General features: G+C 38.5%; 1 protein-coding gene and 1 pseudogene across 3 annotated transcripts in view; both read left to right on the forward strand.

Moving 5' to 3' along the window:
- LRBA (LPS responsive beige-like anchor protein) overlaps positions 1-15,312 on the forward strand; it is a 751,045-nt gene that overhangs the window by 248,301 nt on the left and 487,432 nt on the right. The gene's annotated exons all lie outside the window — the stretch shown is intronic.
- LOC127483353 (small nucleolar RNA U13) lies at positions 1,259-1,358 on the forward strand (annotated as a pseudogene).

Genomic DNA, 15,312 nt, shown 5'->3' on the forward strand with positions numbered 1-15,312 from the left:
TGCATGAAGAAGCAAAGTTATATAATATCTACAAAGAAACACACTTAGCAGTCTTGCTATAGACCTTGAAATGAACTAAACTGATAAATTACCTGAGGGGCCGGTGCCGTGGCTCACTTGGTTAATCCTCTGCCTGCAGCACCGGCATCCCGTATGGGCGCTGGGTTCTAGTCCCGGTTGCTCCTCTTCCACTCCAGCTCTCTGCTGTGGCCCGCGAGGGTAGTGAGGATGGCCCAAGTGCTTGGGCCCCTGCACCTGCATGGGAGACCAGGAGGAAGCACCTGGCTTCTGGCTTCAGATCGGTGCAGCACTGACCGTAGTGGCCATTGCGGGGGGGGGGGGTGAACCAACGGAAAGGAAGACATTTCTCTCTCTGTCTCTTTCTCTCTCTATCTGTCAAATAAAAAAAAAAAAGAAAGAAAAAAATTACCTGAAAAACTCAAAATAATTATTTTAAGGAAACTCAGGCTCATTAGAAGAGACAATTCAGTGAAATTAGGAAAGCAGTTCATAAGTGAATTGGAAATTTATCACAGAGATGGAGATAATGAAAAAAGAAGGAAACAAATCTTAAAACTGAAAAGCTCAGTAAAGAAATTTAAAAATTTAGTGGAGAACCTCAAAACAGACCACATCAAGCAGAAGAAAGAATCTCAGAGCTTGTAAACAGGTCTTTTGAAATAACCCAGTCAGACACAAATGAAAAAGATGAAGAGTTGCCATTTGGTACAGAATTAAGGTGCTGCTTGGGATGTCTGCATCCCATACTGGAGTATCTGGATTCAGGTCCTGCCACAGTTTCCAGTTTCAGCTTTCTATAATGCACAGCTTGGTAGATCGCAGATGGGTTCCTACCAACAATATGGGAGACCCAGTTTGAGTTCCCTATTTCTATTTTAGCCTGGCCCAGCCCCAGCTGTTGCAGGCATTTGGGGCATAAAGCAACAAATGGAAGATCCCTGCCTGTCTGCCTTGCAAATAAATGAAAATAAATAAATGAAAGTATTTTTTGAGTGAAAAAATCCTAGAAGACTTACAGGACACCACTAAGCAAACAAATGTTAATGTAATTGTTTAGAAAGAAGATAAAGAGAGGTGTATAGAAATAATATCTGGAAAAATTCCAAATGTTGGGAAAGGTATAGCTATTCAAGAAACTCCAAGGACCTCAGATTGACTGAGAAAACTTCTGAGGCATGTTATAGTAAGTCAAACCATAATGAGTCCAAGATACAGAGAATTCTAAAAACAGTAAGATATTCTTTTGTGATTCATAGAGTGAGGATTGGGTTTTCATGCCATTTCTGTGAGGTGTGTCTCCCTCAAACTGTGTTAAAGTGTTTTTCCATCGTTTGGCATGAAAAAATTGTTATAGAAAAATTTTTAACTAGAAAAATGAGGGGCAAGTGTCTCATCACATCTAAGGGAATCCTCGTTATTTTTAGTAGAGACTTTACAAATAGTAGAGAATGAGATGATATAGACAAGGTCCTGAAAGAAAAAACAACACATCAAGAATACTATATCCAACAAAGCTGTTCTTCAGAAATGAGAGAGAAATAAATCTTTCAAAGACAAGCGAAAACTGAGAGAATTTTTCACCACATGACTGCTCTTATAAGATATGCTTAAGGGAGTCCCAAATCTACAAACAAAAGGATAGGGGCCAACATTGTAGTATCGGGGAAAGCCCCCATCTGTGATGCCAACATCCCATATGGGCACTGGTTTGTGTTCTAGCTGCTTCATGGAATGCCAGTGGCCTGGGAAAAAGCAAAGAAAGATGGCCTGTGTTTGGGCCCCTGCCACCGTTGTGGAAGACCCAGCCCTGGCCATTGTGGCCATCTGGAAAGTGACCCAGCAGATGAACGATCTCTCCACCTCTCCTCTCTATAACTCTTTAAAATACTTAAATAAAAAATCTTAAATAAAACAAAAAGATATCATGAAAAAGATATCATGAAAAGTATAAAACACTCTCATATAGCAGATAACATCAAAGAATCCTACCTTACCTGTTCAGAAAATCACCAAATCATAAAGATGGACAATAGAGGAAGAAACAAAGGCCATACAAAACAAGCAAAGAAAAAAAAAAGTAAGTTCTTATCTATCAGTAATAACCCTGATTGTGAAACATTAAACCCTTTCCCCTGTCCCCCACAGCTAAAAGATTTAGACTGGCAGCATGGATTTAAAACAAGAAGATGGCCCAGTAATACGCCTCCTACAAAAAATTCACTTCACCAGTAAAGACATAAAAAGACTGAAAGTAACGGGCTGGGAAAAGATATTCCACCCAAATATAAATCAGAAATGAGCAGGAATAACTGTACTTTGTCAGAAAAAAAGAGACTGGGTAAAAAATTCCTGAATGAGACAAAGAAGGTCTTTGTATAATGATAAAGGGATCAGTTCTACAAGAAGAAATGATAATTTTTAAATATATATTCACCCAATGCCAGAGTAACTGATTAAAAATTAGATTGAAAGGGAGAGAAACCAGTGTAACACTAGTTGGAGATTTTTCTTTAATAGACTGATAATACAGCACAGAAAATTAATGAAGAAGCATTGGAGTTAAACTATAATACTATGGACCAAATAGCCCTAACAAACATTTATAGACCATTCTGTCCAATAGCTACATAGTATTTATTTGCAAATCTCTGATTGTTCTTCAGTGAATTCATAGTAATGGAATCAAAAGATCAATTTATATTAGTGAAACATTTTTGAATGTTTTGAAATGCCTTCATAGATTTTTCATTAAAAAAAAGTATACATAGTTTTCCATGGACTCTTTAGAATATCCTTCTTTAAATTATATCTGTATTACTTATCATGCCCTGTATGATGTACTCCTTTGTAAATTTTGCTGTACTATATTGTTTATGGAGTAAAGAACTGGAAAAAATGACTGTTTTCAGCAGATATAAAGTGTTTTTTCCAAATATTTTTGATCATTGAGTGGTTGAATCTGAGGCTGTGGAACCCATGGATATACATATATATACATACACTTGGTTGCTTCTCTTTTCCTGGAGAACTTTGACCATAGATTTTGGTACTGAGAGTGTTTTAGAAGAATGGAAATTTTTTTCTCTAGTAGTCATAGTTTCTTTTTTAAAAAAAGATTTTATATATTCCTTTGAAAATGCCAGTGACTTCCATCTACTAGTTCACTCCTCAAATGGCCTCAGCCGCCAGAGCCAGAAACTCCACTCAAGGCTTCCATATGGGTGTAAAGACTCTAGTCCTTGAGCCTCATCTGCTGTTTGCCAGGCACATTAGCAGGGTGTTGGTACTGAAGTGGAGTGGCTAGGACTTGATCCAGCACTCAGATATGGGATGTGGGTGTTGTGAGAGGTAGCTTAATTTGCTGTGCCAGAGTGCCACCCTAGAAGAGAATTTTTTTAAAGATGGCTTTCCCAGGCCATAGCAGAGAGCATCTGGGACTCGAACTTGTGCCCATATGGGATGCTGGCACTGCAGGCGGCAACTTTACTCACTACAGCACAGCTCCGGCCCCAGAACAGAATTTTAAGGATACATTTTTTGAATTGGTTCTGAGGTTTATGGTATCAACACTGTAATCTCTTTAAAGATGCTAATAACTCTGGATACCATAGGAAATAGGACAATGATAGCCCTGCCAGTATAAATAATGTGGAATATCAATATTTGATCCTCCCAATCAACCACTTATAAGAAGAAATGATTTGAATTTTGGTAAAGTAATGAATGATGTATTGACTTGTTTCTTTAATCTCACTGGACAAATTAGGAAAAAGAAAAGATGAGCCCAGGGATTTGAATGACCATCCCAAGTGACCCACAAAGGACTTGAAAACCTCACTGTATTCCCTGAATGAAATCCTTATCTCCTGTTGTCATCAGGCAAGATTGGTAAACATGGAACTAGAATTTCATCTTGTAGCTGGCTGAATTACTGATTGAACCCTGGGCCTTGATAGGTGTCTACCGTTGATTGTGACAGCAGTGATTGTGAAAGGCTCCTGAAAGTTGGAATGGTCCTATCTCAGAAGACCATGATGAAACTGATGACACTGAGCCTCTAAATTGGGATCAGTCTACTTTTTAGTCTAAGCAGCATCTCTGTCCCCAGTGAAAACAGTGTCCCCACCCCCAGGGTGAGTAGTCTCTTCACCCCTGTAAAAGGGGTGAAACAGTAACTCCTGGGAAGGCGGTTTCCTAGCCAAACAATGGTGATTCTCCACAGAACCCACCCCCACCAGGCTAGGTGGCTGCCAGACCTCATAGGAGGTCCCTAGGGGTGAGGTTCAGAGTGTGACTCATAAGAGAGGATGCTGCATTCGGAAATAACTGCCTGAATTTTCTGATTGACACAGAGAGAAATCTAGGGAATGTACGTGCTTTGAATGTAGTGTGCCCTCTGAAAGTCACGCTGAGATTTGACTCCGAATATAATGGAGATGAGAAGAATTTTTTGGGTCATAAAGGAGTTAAGGCTTTCTCCCTACACTGGGTTAATTCTCCTGGGAGTAAGTGAGTATTGCTAGATGGGGTTTTGTTATTAAGTTTTATTAAGAAACATCCCCTCATGTTTTCTCTTTTGCACATGGGCCCACTTGTGCTTCTGCTTTTCTGCCGTGTTATGAGGCAGCACAAGGCTCTCACTGGATTTGACCATCTGGTCTGCAGAACTATGAGCTGTTTAAAACACTTCTGTCCTTCATAAGTACTCAAGCTCAAGTATTCTGTGACAGCAACAGAAAACAGACTCAGAATGACTTTAGCATTTGGGATCATGGTGGAAGGGATGTAAACTTGGATCAGGTTGAATTTATTGATACAGGCTTATTTAATGCTGCAGCTGTGGAAGATAGAGTTCTAGCAGTTTGGTTGGTTTTTGGCTGAAATATGGTATCAAGGTGGCCTGTGTTGAGGGAGTTAGATGCCAGCCCTGCCTTTATTTTTTATATATTTTTAAAGATTTATTTTATTCATTCAAAAGAGTTATAAAGAGAGGTAGATAAAGAGACAGACAGAAGGAGAGAGTCTTCTATCCTCTGGTTCTTCTGAGTCTCCCATTGTGGGTGGAGGGGCCCAAGGACTTGGGCCATCCTCCGCTGCTTTCCCAGGCGCATTAGCAAGGAGCTGGATCAGAAGTGGAGCAGCCAGGACTCAAACCGGCATCCATATGGGATGCCAGCACTGCATCTTGTTGCATCTGGCCCCTGCTACAAACAAGAATGAGACTCATGTATACTGGGCCTTTTTGGATTTTAGAAGCAGCATATTTCTCGCTTGTGTATACTCCTCTGTCTCTTTTTCCAAGTTGCTAGTTTGAGCCTGAATAAGGAAAGATTCTGCAATAGATCTAGGCTTCTGTGCATGCCATAAGACATGGAACATCCAGAATATCAGTGACAGATGATAGTGCCACTTGGAGCCTCTGACAGTGCACTTTAGGATAATTGCAAGGCAGATCCTTACGATTGTGAAGCAAGATCAGACATCTTTCCAAGATAAGAATTCTTTGGAAAAACAATGCTTTGCTTGTCACAAGGCCTAGGAGAGACTGAATGCCTAACCCAGGGCTACCAAGTTATCATGTGACTTGAGGTGCCTGTTATGAATGATATTTCCTTCCACCAGTCATACAATTACACATTCAGGGGCCAGCACTATGGCCTAGCGGGTTAAGCTGCCACCTATAGTGCTGGCATCCACCATGGGTGCTGGTTTGAATCCTGGCTGCTCATTACCAGTCCAGCTCCATGCTGATGCAGCTGGGAAAGCAGCAGAAGATGTTTCAAGTGCTTGTGCCTCTGCCACCCATGTGGGAGGGCCTTGTGACACTCCTGACTCATGGCTTAAGCCTGGTCCAGCCCTGGTGGTTGTAGCTATTTGGGGGAGTGAACCAGTGGATGGAAGATTCTCTCTCTCTCTCTCTCTCTCCCCCCCTCCCTCCCCCACCCCCCACCCTGCCATCTTCCCCCTCTCTTTTCCTCTACTTTTCAGATAGATAAATCTTAAAAAACATTTTTTTGCCCACAGCACAATCTATGATATATTTGTGATGGGGTCTAAGCAGGTCCTGAGAGCATAAGGAAATTATTCAAAGGATGGCTCAAGTAACCAACCACCACCACACTCACTTCTCTCTCCCAATCGTCACCTTTTTTCTCATGAGGAATTCCTATGATCAGTTGACAGAGGTGAAGAATACATTGGTCTGGTTTATGATGGTACTGAATAGCAAACAGGTCTCACCTGGACTCATATTGCTTCATCTGGGCCTTGCCTGAAGGACAGTGGTGAAAGAAAATCATTTCAGCAGGCAGAACATTAAGCAGTGCACCTGGTGGTTTACTTGGATAGAGGAATGGCTAGGCATGTGTTGTACTGATTCATGGACTCTGGCAAGTGATTTGGATGGTCAGAGACTTAGAATCAGTATGATTGAAATATCGATGACCAAGACATTTGGATTAGAGGTAGGTTTGACCTCTCTGAGGGGGGAAAACCACAATATTTTTGTGTTCCATATGAATGCTCGCTGGAGAGTAACCTCAACAGAGGAGGACTCTAATAATCCAGGTGATAGCATGGCCCATTTTGTGGGTACCAGTACCAGTCAGCCTCTTTACCCAAGACACCCATGTGACCACCCAGTGGACTCATGAACAAAATAGGTATCTATGGTATGGATGGTCTCAACTACTTACCAAATCTGATGCATCACACTTGAAAAAAAAAAAGAATGGTCAAACTGTGGCCTCATTTTATTGCTTTAGAGCATACTAATATTTGGAATTACTTTTAAAATTTAGGCAAATTCATGTAGTATATATAAAATATTAAAATCTGTTCTAAGAGATTACTGAATTTACAGAAAACTATCAGTTTCATTTCCAAAGACTTTAGAATTCTATTAAAACAATGTAATGAATACCTGTATACAGTATACTGTTTGGTACCTTTTTATTTGTACTTATTTGCTGAAGATAGGGAAGAATAGACTTGATATTACTAATGAAATTTTTCCACCATAGCTAACATAAAAGACATTTTACCACCAAAAGCACATATTTAAAATTTGGTGGAATTCTGTTCAGTAGGTTTCACAAATATGTAAAATCTGTTGTTGTGTGACTTCAGAGCATTAGTAAGCTAAGAGTATGTTTTAGTAAAAATTGACTAGTCAACAATTATGGCCTTAGGAAGTGATAGTCAATTAAATATAGCTTAGGAACAGGTATGAAATTATTGACTCTGGTCTCTTTTTTTGAGTCCTTCCTCTCCAAAGTGCTGAAATGTGTTTTGAAATTGCTTAGTTGCATTAGTGGTTGGATTTGAGGCTTTTAACGTGTTTTTCATCGGTGCCTCTGGGAAAAGAATAACCAAGACCTTTAAGTGTACCATGCATTTTGCATCACTGTATACTTGTAAATAGTGGGATGAAATATTGAAATGATCATGAAAGATGATAACCATTAAGCCTTCTTTCAACTATTAAAACTCACTACAGGTTATATTGAGCTGTGGTTTATGAAATTGTTTAGACTAACGCCTTCTTTGATAATTGTTTCTGAAGTGGAGAAAAATGCTCCAGGATAGCATGATTAATGAATATTCCTTTCAATCTTGGCAACTTCCATAAATTGCGATTGAGAATGTTTTATTATGGAGAAAACTTGCCTTTGAGTAACATTTGGACTATAAATGAGGAAAAAAAGACATTTTTATTCCTATAGGCTTCAAATTCTTTTTATATAGTTTTAAATAACCAGTATGCTTTTTTTGGTATTTTATATTTTAGTAAATATGGATAATTAATAATTTGGAAAAGGATATAGAGAAATAAAAACACAATGATATTTTTTGAGAATTGAAGTATTGGTAATGGCCAAAAATGCAAAATTTGTATTTTTACTTCATACCACATTTTATTCAATTTTTTTTCCTAATAAAAACTGGTTAACTTTTTTCCCCAGGTTATTACAGACTGCTAAATTGAAAGTTAACATGTATAGATTTATAGATGATCTTTGGAAGTATGAGAGGCCTGGGGCTGGTGCTGAGCTGGCAGTCCATGTGGGCGCCGGTGCAAGTCCTTGCTGCTCCTCAGCTATGGCCTGGGAAAGCAGTGGAAGATGGCCCAAGTGCTTGGGCCCCCACACCCTCATGGGAGACTTGGAAGAAACTCCTGGCCCCTGGCTTCAGATCGGGCCAGCTTGTGCACGTTGTGGCCACTTGGAGAATGAACCAGTAGATGAAAGACCTTTCTTTGTGTTTCTCCGTCTCTCTATCTGTAGCTCTACCTCTTAAATAAATAACTAAATCTTAAAAAAAAAAAAATTGAGAAGCCTAATGTATTAGGAGTATTAAGTTGGAATTTCTAAACATCTATCCCAACTGGATCTCCTACTTCTATGAGTAGATGTGTCTGTAGGTCTAATTTATTTTTAATTTAAAAAATATTTTATGTGACAGGTTAAGTTTAGGTTCGAATGTCTTATTGTGGTTGTTTTTATAGTTAGAGTATTAACTTTAGTGTTTAGTCCAACTTCAATAATACTTTTTAATACCTTTGTGAAATTATAATGGTACACTTTGATTTTACAGTAAGTAAAGGTTTCTATATGTAATGCAAATTAAATCAAAATGATGTTTATCTTTCTACTTAGAATATGAGTCAGCTGTTAGCTGTTTTATCTGTGTCATGTTTTGAGTTTTGTCTAAATAATGTGATAAAAGTCCCCTCCTGTTGCAGTTTTGGCTCAGATAAAATGGATTTAAGGAAAATACTGCTGGTAAATACTTTCAAAATTAAATTTTCAGTAGATTTTGCTTTTCAAAGCAGTTTTAGATTCACAGCAAAATTGAGAGATTTGGCTGCTCTCCCTGCCCCAATGCATGTGTAGTTTCCTCCATTATCCACATCCCTCCCCAGTGTGGTGTAGTTGTGACAGTGTACCAGCCCTTGCTGATACATGTCATTTTCCATAGTGCCAAGTTGACATTAGGTTTTACTTTTGTGCAGTCTGTGAGTTTTACAAATGTACAATAGCAGGTATTCACCAGTATAGTGTCCTACAGGGTAGTTTTACTGCCCTAAAAATCATTTATGGTCTCCTAATTCATTCCGCCCTTCCCTCAAACCCCTGCAAAGTGTAATGTTTTTACTTTCTGCATAAGTTTTTCCTTTTCCAAAATGTCATACACTTGAAATCATATACTATGTAGACTTTTAAAATTGGTTTAAATGTAGATTTAAAATTCCTCTATGTCCTCATGGTTTGATGACTCATTCTCTCTCTTTATTTTTTATTTTTTTATGATTTATTGGACATAGTTTCAGAGAGAGAGAGGGAAACACATACACACAACAGGAAAGAGGTTGGGGGGGAGAGGGAGAGAGAGAGAGAAAAAGAGAGAGAGGCAGAAAATCTTTCATCTACTGATTTACTCCTGAAATGGCCGCAATGGCCACAGCTGGGCCAGGCTGAAGCTGGTAGCCTTGAACTCCATCTGGGACTCCCACATGGGTTACAGGGGCCTAAATACTTTGGCCATCCTCTGCTGCTTTCCCTGGCAGGTTAGCAGGGGACTGGATTGGAAATGGAGCAGCTGGGACTCAAACTGGTGCCCATATGGGATGCTGGCATTGCAGGCAGAGGTTTAATCTACTGTACCACACTAGCCCTCATCCTCTTTTTAAATTACTTATCTAATTTATTTGACAGGCAGTTAGGCACAGAGACAGAGACAGAGAGACACACACACCAGATCTTAAATAGAGCCTCCATCTACTGATTTGCTCCTCAAATGTTTGCAACTGCTGAAGTTGAAGTCAAGAGGCAGGAATCCAATCCAGTTGTTACATGTGGGTAGCAAGGATTCAAACACTTGAGAGTTTATCTACTGTATTCTGTGGTGCACACCAGCAGGAACCTGGAATTGCGGCAGGGCCAGGATTCTAATCTAGGCACTCTGATGTGGAATGTAAGTGTCCCAACTGGCATCTCAACTGCGAGGCAAAGTGCTTCCGTAATAGCTCATTTTAATTCTCAATATTATTCCATTGTCTGGTGGTACCTACTTTATTTATCTGTTTACCTTCATTCACCTTCCAAAGAACATCTTGGTTGATTCTGCATTTTGACAGTTGTGAATAAAGGGGCTTTAAATTGGTATACAGGTTTCTAATTGGACATTAGTTTTCAACTCCTTTGGATTAATAACAAAAATCCTAATTTCTGGATTGTAGTAAGAATATTTTCAGTTTTGTTGGTAAACATCAAACTGTCTTCCAAAGTGATTGTATCAGTTTTGCATTAGCATCAATAAAAAGGTTTTCTTTGCTCCACATTCTTGCATCTGGTGATGTCAGTGTTCTGGATTTGGCCATCCTAATAGGTAGTGGTATCTCATGGTTGCTTTAATTTACACTTGCCTAATGATGTATTATGTGGAAAGTCTTTCATATGCTTATTTTACATCTGTATATTTTATGGTGTAGTATTAACTGTTTTTTGTCTGTTGTTTAATGATAATTTGTTTGCTTATTGTTGGATTTTTAAGAGTTCTCTATTTATTTTTCATAATAGTCCTTTATCGGGACTCTTTATGTTCTTTACAAATATTTTATCCTAGTCTGCAGCTTGTTTTTTTATTCTAGTACAGAGTAAATTTTTTAATTTAATCAAGTTAAATTCTTCTGTGACATCAAATTATCAAATCCTTTTTTTAACAGAATATTCTTTTGATTTTTTTTAAAAAATCATCACCAAACACAGGATCTTATAGATTTTCCTTTATATTACCTGATAAGAGTTTTGGATTTTATATTTTGATCTGTGATTTATTTTCAGATAATTTTTTGATAGTTTTAAGATCTATATCTAAATTCATTTTTTGGCATGTGGAGGTCCAGTTGCTCCAGGACTGTTATACAGATTACTTATTATCCATTTCGTTGCCTTTGCTCCTCTCTCACAAATTTCATGACTATATATATGTGGGTCTATTACCATATTATCTATTATATTCCATTAGTCTGTTTGTTCTTTTGCCAATACCCCATTGTCTTAAATCCAATAGCTTGTAGTTGGTTTTAAAGTCAAGTAATGTTACTCCTCCAACTAACTTTATTCTCCTTCACTATTCTTTGGGCTTTTGTGGATCTTATGCCTTTCTATATTTGTATAAACTTTAAAAACCATCTGTTCTCTCTGCTGTGGCCAGGGAGTGCAGTGGAGGATGGCCCAAGTGTTTGGGCCCTGGACCCGCATGGGAGACCAGGAAAAGCACCTGGCTCCTGGCTTCGGATCAGCGCAGTGCGCCAGCCGCGGCGGCCATTGGAGGGTGAACCAACGGCAAAAGGAAGACCTTTCTCTCTGTGTTTCTCTCTCTCACTGTCCACTCTGCCTGTCAAAAACAAAAAACAAACAAAAAAACCATCTGTTGATATACACACAGTAACTTTCTGGGATTTAAATTGTGATTGCATTGAATCTAATCAAATGGGAAGAACTGACAACTTGATAGTATTGAGTCTTCCTATCCATGAATATGGGATATTTCACAATTTGTTGTACTTGATTTCTTTTACCATTTTCCTCATGTTAGCTCTTTTACATGTTTTATGAGGTTTATATCTAAGTGTTTAATTTTTTGTGATATTATAAATGATACTATGATTTTAGTCAAATTCTACTTGTTTATTATTGGTATAAAAGGAAGTGATTAACTTTATATTATCCTTTCTTTCAAAAGGAGACAGGAAGATGGGGAGGGAGGGTGAGAGTGAGAGAGATATATACTCTGTCTGCTGGTTCACTCCTCAAATGCCTGCAGTAGCCAGGTCAGGGCCAGGCTAAAGCCAGGAGCCCAGAACTTAGTCTGGGTCTTCTGTATGGCTGACAGAGATCTACATACTTGGGCCATTACTTGCTGTCCCCAGGGTTGCACATTAGCGGGAAGCTGGAATTGAAAGCAGAGCCAAGAATGGAATGAACTGTGGCACTCCTATATGGAATGCAGGGGTTCCAAGTAGTATCTTAACTGCTGTGTCAAAGGCCTGCCCTGAGTTGATTAATCTACTACCTTAATATTATTGATTACTAGTTTGAGGAGTTTGCTGTTCTTACTGTTTTTCTTTCAGATTTTTATATTAGATGATCCTCTCATATGTGAAGGAAGACAGTTTTGTTTCTATTTTATGGTTTAGAGTTTTTTATTTCTTTTTCTTATTCCTTTTCCACAATAGTGTTGAAAAATATTTGTGAGAGAAGACATCCTTGCCATATTCCTGATTATAGATGCTTTATGAAACAGCACAACTAATTTATATATAGAATATTAGTCTCTCTCTCTTTGTTTGCCTTATTTAAATTAACTGAGTATATCTACTTTGAGGTTTTATTTAAGTGAACTAAATGAAAACTCAGTTTAAGGTTTTATTTCCCGATTCTGTAGTGCCATATAAAATTTCCAGGTGATTTCCCTGGAGTGCTGTGTTGAGCGTGAGACCTGAGAAGTGAGCATATGCTTCTAATCTTTGACTGTGGCATCCCTTATAACCAGTCTTTGCTGTTCACATACCGTAGGTCCACAAAGAGACAGTAATGCTCTCTTTATTCCCTTGAATTCTAAGTCACCTCTAATTCTTTCCTAGGTTGTGCTTCTATCCTTCTATTCCTGTGCATTGTTAGATTTAGGGTATCTCTTTAAGGCCTGAAATTCCCCAGTGCTGTGCTAGGGAAGTGCCCTCTGTACCAGGATCAAAAATCTTACCCGTAGTTTCTGCTTTTTCTGATCTCCCTCATCCTACCTTTTGAAAAGGAAGGGGAGTGTGGCACATGCCTTATCTCAAGGATATGTTTTCTTGGAATTTGGTTTCTTCTGTTTGACTACCTGTCCACTCATTTAATTTTGAAGAAAATAAAAATGTTTTAAATTGACTGAAATTCCCATTTTATTGTTGATTTGGTTTACCTTAGTGAAAGAAATTTGGGCCATTTTGTGGTTCTTTTTTATATCAGTATTACTTTATCTTAATAAGTTATAGAATTGTAAAATATTATTCCTGGAAGAAACATTTTAAAGGGATTTTCTACAACCTAAGAATGTCAGTATATGTCCTTTTTTGTTGGTTTGTTTTTAAAGTTTTATTTATTTATTTGAAAGTCAGAGTTACACAGATGAGATGCAGAGAGAGAGAGGGAGAAAGAGAAAGAGAGAGTCTTCCATCCACTGGTTCATTCCCCAGTTGGCCGCAATGGGTAGAGCTGCACAGATCTGAAGCCAGGAGCCAGGAGCTTCCTCTGGGTCTCCCATGCAAGTGCAGAGGCCCAAGGACTTGGGCCATCTTCCGCTGCTTTCCCAGGCCAAAGCAGAGAGCTGGATTGGAAGTGGATCAACTGGGACTTGAACTGGAGCCCGTATGGGATGCTGGCACTGTGGGCAGCGGTTTTACCTGCTACACCACAGTGCTGGCTCCTGTATGTCCTGTTAATGTAAGAATTGGAATGAGAGGACAGGTTTTATGACTTCTTGTTTCTTGCTCTTTCCTTAAAAATAGATTGCTTTTTATTCTGTGTTACGTCTTGCCAGTTATTGGACTCTAATGTATGACTAATTTGTATTGAATTTTTATTTTACTGTATATGTTCTGTTAATATGATTATACTGATATTATTCGTGAAATGAGTTTCTTCAACAAAATCACAGCATGTAGTCATTTTAGCTCTGAAAGCCACTAGGGGGGTTTTGCAGAGTAAAAAGGTAGTGCAAAAGTGGGAATCGAAAGTAGAAACTAGAAGAGAAAGGATGAGACTGAAAAAACTATAAAAACTGAAAACTCTCATTAGGGTAAATTTACATGGAATTTAAAACTCTTAAAGTTACAATGTTTGGAAAATATTAAGTACTCAAAAAACTCAACAACAGAAACAACCAATCTGGTTGAAAGGACAGAGGACCTGAAAAGATAGTTTTCAAAAGGAGAAATAGAAATGGCCAAGAAGCATATGAAAAAATATTCAGTATTGAAACTTAAATGAGATATTATCTTCCCCTGTCAGAATGCTGTTTCCAAAAAGACAGAAAGTTAGAAATGCTGGCAAGGCTGTGGAGAAAGGAAAGCCTTCACACCATGTTGGCAGGAATGTAAATTAGTGCAGTCATTGTGGAAAGAGTTTGGAGACTTCTTAAAACATTAAAAATAGAACTGCCATATGATCTAGCAATCTCACCATTGGCTATATATCCAAAAGACATGAAATCATTGTATCAAAGAGATACCTGGTCTAACATGTTTATTGCAACACCATTCACAATAGCAAAGATACGGAGTCAACCATGTGTCCCTCATCAGATGAATGGATAAAGAAACTGTGCAATAAATACACAATAGAAATACTATTCAGTGATTTTTTTTTTTTTGAAGATTTACTTATTTGAAAGTCAGAGTTACACAGAGAGAAGTAGAGGCAGAGAGAGAGAGAGAGAGAGAGAGAGGTGTCTTCCATCCGATGGTTCACTCTCCAATTGGCCTCAATGGCTGGAGTTGCGCTGATTCGAAGCCTGGAGCCAGGAGCTTCCTCCAGGTCCCCCACGTGGGTGCAGGGGCCCAAGGACTTGGGCCATCTTCTACTGTTTTCCCAGGCCATAGCAGATAGCTGGATCGGAAGTGGAGCAGCTGAGTCTTGAACCAGTACCCATGTGGCATGCCAGTGCCACAGGCCAGGGCGTTAACCCACTGTGCCACATTGCCGGCCCCACTATTCAGTGATTTTTATAAAAGTGAAATTCTGTCATTTACAGCAGAATGGCTGGAATTGGAGGATGTGATGCTGATGAAATAAGCCAGATGAAGAAAAGCAAATACCACATCTCCTCCTTGATATGTGGAAGCTAAAAAAAAAAATGAAAACAAACACAAATCAGAAAACTTCAATCTGAACACAGAATGTTGAAAACTAGACTGGAAAGGATAGAACGAATTTGATTTAAAGAAAAAATTTGGAAAGCTGGTTGTGATTCAGTAATTGTGACAAAATACTAATATGAAATATTAACCATACTGCAAGTGAGGTGTAAGGGTTTATATGGGAATAATTTGTATTACTACCTCACAATTTTTGTTTTCTAAATTTCAAAGTATTCTAAAAAATGTTAAAATATGAAAATAGTTTCAGTGAGTAGTGTTAAGTAGCTAACATGGTCTTTTGAGTTTTGTAAACAGATCAGTTGAGGGATGTTATGTAAGAATGTGCTTCTAAAAGTGTCTGGAAAATGGTATTAAATGTGAGTTTA

The sequence above is a fragment of the Oryctolagus cuniculus genome, chromosome 8, assembly GCF_051225735.1.
Source record: "Oryctolagus cuniculus isolate XC-2025 breed Fujian yellow rabbit chromosome 8, ASM5122573v1, whole genome shotgun sequence".
NCBI classification, from domain to species: domain Eukaryota; kingdom Metazoa; phylum Chordata; class Mammalia; order Lagomorpha; family Leporidae; genus Oryctolagus; species Oryctolagus cuniculus.